This window comes from Triticum urartu, chromosome 5 (assembly GCF_003073215.2).
Source record: "Triticum urartu cultivar G1812 chromosome 5, Tu2.1, whole genome shotgun sequence".
Classification (NCBI taxonomy): domain Eukaryota; kingdom Viridiplantae; phylum Streptophyta; class Magnoliopsida; order Poales; family Poaceae; genus Triticum; species Triticum urartu.
The window spans coordinates 337244549-337250524 of record NC_053026.1 but is presented as its reverse complement, the minus strand read 5'-3'; positions in this window follow the sequence as shown (position 1 = coordinate 337250524).

Here is a 5976-nt window from a genome sequence, read left to right as displayed (position 1 = left end):
GGAGGGTAGTGTACTGCACGTGAAGGATAGGAAGTGCGACCAGGACGTGTGGATCGTTAGTTCATCGGAAGTACTTCCTCCATTCCTAAATATTTGTCTTTCAAGTGGTTTGAAATGGACTACCACATAAGGATGTATATAGACATTTTTTACAGTGTAGATTCACTCATTTTGCTCCGTATGTAGTCATTTGTTGAAATCTATAGAAAGACAAATATTTAGGAACAGAGGGAGTAGTAGTTTTCTTCACTGGTACGTTAAATAAAGAGTTCCGTTTCATACTTACACAATTTAAAACGATTGTTATGGAGAGAATAAGAAAACCACTCCACTATATATTAGTCATATACACGAGTACTATATGGACGCAGCTTCATTGACTTTAGTGCACATCCCTTTGGGTTTATGACAGGTGGGCCCAAAATGTGGCTGGCCCACCTGTCATACAGCCAAAATCAGGTGCAGTTAAGGCACCGGAGCTCAGTCCGTATTACAGTATATATATAAGCTGGAGCCTCAACGCTTGTTCGCTAGGGTTTGCACTCTCCACACTCTTGCCGCACAACACACACACGCTAGAGGCTCAACGTTCCTTTGCTAGGGTTTGCTATATTCATAGTCTCTCACCCTCGTCACTAGATCTAAGATCTAAACAAGACTGCGTTGTGGCCCCTGTCTCTCTCACCCCCCTCACAGCTGGCGAAGGAGGCGTCCGGATCCCGTCGCACAGGGAAGGGGAGGAGGTGCAGCGTTCACTCTATCGCCTTCGGAGAGGGAGGCAATCCACTTCCGGATGCGCTTTTCTCTTTCACCCAGCGTCTGTGCGGGAGGGCCACCGACCCCTTCTTCCTCGCTGTCGTACGTAGTGTGGGAAGATCCGACCTCCCGCCGCACGCCTTGCCACATCCCGACGACCCTAAGGTATAAGTTTCTTTGAAACCGTCATTGGTCTAGCTGCATGTGGATCTTTTTCGATTCTATAGTCGAATCTAGGTCTTGTTTCAAAGAGGAAAGAAGGGTGCGGTGGGGTGGAGCATGAATCTAGGACGTGGTTCAATGAGGAAAGGAGGGAGGGAAAGTAGTATAGACTAGCTAGCCAGCCGCTTTGTTGGTCGAAAAGGGAAGAAGGGGGTAACCCAGTACACACATATGTAAGGAACTGAACTCTTTGTTGAAAAGGGAAAGAAACTGGGGGGTCGGGTAGTTTGTGCAGGACTAGATTTGCTGCCCTCACACAGGATTTTTTTTCAAAGAGAACAAATATGGGACCAACACAGATATGTTGCTTGGCTACATACTCTGCATCACCCATTTATACGTGTGGACGCACATGGTGCTGGCATGTCCCATCCACATGATCGTGCAGTGTGTTTTGAGATGTTGTGCTACTTGTATTGGTACTGTTTTAAATAAATGTTGAATTGAAGCTATTGTATTGCTCTCTTTTCCCATTAAGTAGTGAACAAAAATGGTACCAACCCAGACATGATGCTTGTTGCTTTGTTACAACAAACTCTGCATCACCCCCTTTATAAGTTGATGGAAGCACATGGTGTTGTTGCGCCCACTCGCCCCTGGAACTGTTTATGTTTTTTCTTAATCTAATTCTGATGGTAAAATTAAGCAATGCCACTCTCAGAATTAACTAATGAACTATTTTAAGAGAATTTCTCTCTAATATGAATCGATGCAACCGTTTTAGAAATGCTACTGTCCTATACTTTGTTTTCCATCAAGATAAGGTAGATGCTTCTTTTTGTGGCCGCATGTTTCATCCTCCTTTATTGGCAGTAATTGTTTCCTTTTTTGACTCTGTTAAATCAGGGATATCTATTCAACTTGTTGCTATAGCAAACTTAAATGTCACACCGGCGACTTTACTTGATTTCAGTGCAACTGCACAAAATGAGATTGGATTTCCAATTCGTGTTGGCAGATTCGTACGTGATCTTGTGTGCGTCATGATAGGTTAGTACTTGCCTTCATCCACATGATTGTGCAGTGTGTTTTGAGATGTTGTGCTACTTGTATTGGTATTGTTTTAAATAAATGTTGAATTGAAGCTATTGTATTGCTCTCTTTTCCCATTAAGTAGTGAACAAAAATGGGACCAACCCAGACATTATGCTTGTTGCTTTGTTACAACAAACTCTGCATCACCCCCTTTATGAGTAGATGGAAGCACATGTTGTTGTTGCGCCCACTCTCCCCTAGAACTGTTTATGCTTTTTGTTAATTTAATGCCACTGGTAAAATTAAGCAATGCCACTCTCCAAGTTAACTACTGAATCTTATTTCAAAACTGCAACACTTGTTAGGGATTGGCGGGATTACCATTTTTGTGGCCGCATGTTTCATCCTCCTTTATTGGCCAGTAATTGATTCCTTTTTTCCTCTGTTAAAACAGGGATATCTATTCAACTTGTTGCTATTGCGACATTTTGCTTCGCTTAATTTTGGTGGAACTGCACAAAATGAGACCAGATTTCCATCTATGTGTTGAGATCTCCTTTAGATCTTCCTCAGGAGTTGTTTCAAATCTTGGTCTTGAAAGGTCAGTACCTACTTTCCTCAGAATTAACTACTGAATCTTGGTTCAAAACTTCAACACTTGTTAGGGATCGACGGGAGTACCATTTCTGTTAGGGATCGACGGGAGTACCATTTCTGTTAGGGATCGGCCGGAGTACATGTTTAAGAAATGTATTGTTCAGATAATGTCTCTGTTATTATATATCAGTTACAGTGTTTTAAAAATGGTACTATCCTGCTTTGTAGTTCTTTCTACATGTTTAACCAAGGTATTGTTAAGATAATGTCTCTGTTAAAATGAATCAGTCGCATTGATTTAGGAATGAAATTTTTCTGCTTTGTCGTTCTTTATACATGTTGAAACAAGGCATTGTTAAGATAATGTCTCAGTTAATATGAATGAATCAAACTGATTGAGAATTGTTACTCTCCTGCTTTGTTTCCCATTAAGATAAGGTAGATCAGTAGATGTTTTTCTTCTGGGAGTACAAGTCATCAACCGTTATTTCTCAGTAATTGTTTCCCTTACACCTATTGTTGCTTACAGGGATATCAAAATTAAAGCTCGGTTTTATTCCGACTTCGATTTTAGTTGAACTGCACAAAAGGAGCCAATGTGTCTAAGGCAAACTGCTGCATTAGTGGGTCCGGTTGGTCTTACCACTTTGCAGAAAGAAGCAGTCACTGTTTGTACTACATTACACAAGGAATGATCGAGAAGCTTTACAGAGTATTAGTAGACGCTGGTGACATGACTAGTCTGCAGAGAGCATAGGAAACTCTACAACATGTGGAGTGCACTGGGCAAAAAGTGCCCAAACAAGTACGGGAAGCCAGGACAGGACTCCTAATCTTTCAATGTCATTCTAAGCAACAATGATGGGGCATCAGGTTATGGTAATCTGTTTACCATACTTTTAGTTTGTTAGTCCACCGATTGGTGGGTTGACACTAGGGCCAATATTCATGTGTGTGCTGTTGTGTCTTTGTTTTCTTGTAGCATATAAATACGATATCCACAAGGATGCTCAGCTTGATTTTAGTGAAACTGCACAAAATGTCCAGATGGTTCGTGTCCTCCATAATACTTCATCATGCACAATACATCGAATGGTTCTCTAATCATTCGTCGTCACCTTGAGCCACCGGACTATATGTTTGAATGATACTGCAAGCGTCGGCCATTAAGAAGGGTAAGAAGAAAGACAAAAGGAGAGATGGTTGTTTTACTTGTGGTTTGGAGGAACACTGGGCAAACAAGTGCCCAAGCAAGTACCAAGAAGCTAGGACAGGACTCCAAGTCTGTCAATGTCACTCTAAGCAACAATGATGGGGCATCTGGGTATGGTAATCTGTTTACCGTACTTTCAGTTTGTTAGTTCACCGATTGGTGGGTTGACACTGGGGCCAATAGTCATGTGTGTGCTGTTGTGTCTTTGTTTTCTTGTAGCATATAAATACGATATCCAGGGATGCTCAGCTTGATTTTAGTGGAACTACACAAAATATTCAGATGGTTCGTGTCCTCCATAATACTTCATCATGCACAATACATCAAATGGTTCTCTAATCATTCGTCGTCACCTTGAGCCACCGGACTATATGTTTGAATGGTGCTGCTAGTTTCGGCCATTAAGAAGGGTAAGAAGAAAGAGAAAAGGAGAGATGGCTGCTTTACTTGTGGTTCGGAGGAACACTGGGCAAACAAGTGCCCAAGCAAGTACCAAGAAGCTAGGACAGGACTCCAAGTCTGTCAATGTCACTCTAAGCAACAATGATGGGGCATCTGGGTATGGTAATCTATTTACCGTACTTTCAGTTTGTTAGTCCACCGATTTGTGGGTTGACACTTGGGCCAATATTCATGTGTGTGCTGATGTGTCTTTGTTTTCTGGCAGCATATAAATACAAAATCCATAGGGATGCTCAGTTGATTTTAGTGGAACTGCACAAAATGTTCAGATGGTTCGTGTCCTCCATAATACTTCATCATGCACAATACATCGAATGGTTCTCTAATAATTCGTCGTCACCTTGAGCCACCGGACTATCAGATGACAAATTGATGACAAACCCTGCCCGTTCCACAATCATAGGCATTACATATTTTGAATGGGAAAAGCTTGACAAAGTTGACATTAGTTTAATATATTGGAATTGGAAAACCTTGTCAATTTTTGCTCATTGATGTTAGCCAGAAGACATGCATTTGGATTTTTTGAGTGTGACGCCCTTTGCTGTGAGCAACGTCGATCGTTTTTTCCTATTCTTTTCTTCAGTTCAGAAGTAAATATTTACTCTGTTGAGATGCATAGTCACATGAATGTTGACTTATGTAAGATATTTTAAGAGTTTGTTCTGAATATTGTCTATGTAATGCCAGGCCTTGTGTTTGATTGCAAAGTTGAGCTTGGAATGTTGTGGCATGCGGCATCACGAGCTGTTCACCATGCCTCCTGAGAATAATGCTTCGTATTGTTTTGTATGTCGATCTAATGCCAGTGATTTGCTTGTTAAGAAGACCATCCTCTTCTGTTGTCTCCGTGCTTAAGAAGTTCATCGTCTTATATTTCATTCATAGCCTATACGACAAGTCGGGTAGGTTAGACGTGAAACCATATGATCTTCCGACCAAATCATCATCTTAGGCCGTGATTGGATCGTCGTTTTCCAACCAAAACCGCTTGTAAAGCTGATGCTTGTAAATAAAAACAGATGGTCTCGGGCGAAGCGCTTGGTTGGTCGATTTCGACTAGTAAAATATACACTGGCTCTCAAATTACACGTGTAACCCACCGGTTTTACTTACAGACCTCGGGCCCTTAGTTTCATTACGCCTGTAGTTTACGCGTTGTTTCCGATGACGAGTAAATTACACTTGTATCTTAATACAGGTGTGAAATAAACCAGAGCTCCCAAGCGCGGCCTTACCATTTCATGCCGTCTCAGTCTCTCGAAGGTGCTCATAGGTGTCCGATGATCCTGGCTTCCTGGATGAGCAGCGGGCGTTGTATCAGACCATACGTAGGGCCCGCGAGTCCCTCTCCGTCGTCCTTTGAGTTGTTGCGCTCGTCGTGGCGCTGAGCATTGTTAACATGGTCAATGAACATGAGGATTCATGAGATGACTTTATTTTGACTAGATGACAGTAGGGACCCACTAGGGCCATAGCCGTACGTACGCAAGTGCCTCCTTATTATGTACAACTATATTTTTTTGCTTCCTCCTGGTTTCCCGACATCACGGTCCCACAGCATTGTCAACCTATGTAGTCAATATAAACGAGAGAATTGCACAAGGTGCGGCCGACAACTGGGACCAAGCAGCTCGAGCAGTATTTGTGCTTTTGAGGCATGAGAACTGCAGAGTTTTTCTTGGCGATGTTTTCGTTGTTGTTCAGGGGAGAGCAGGGTATTAACTGGGCGGGTTGTGGCCCGTCTAGCC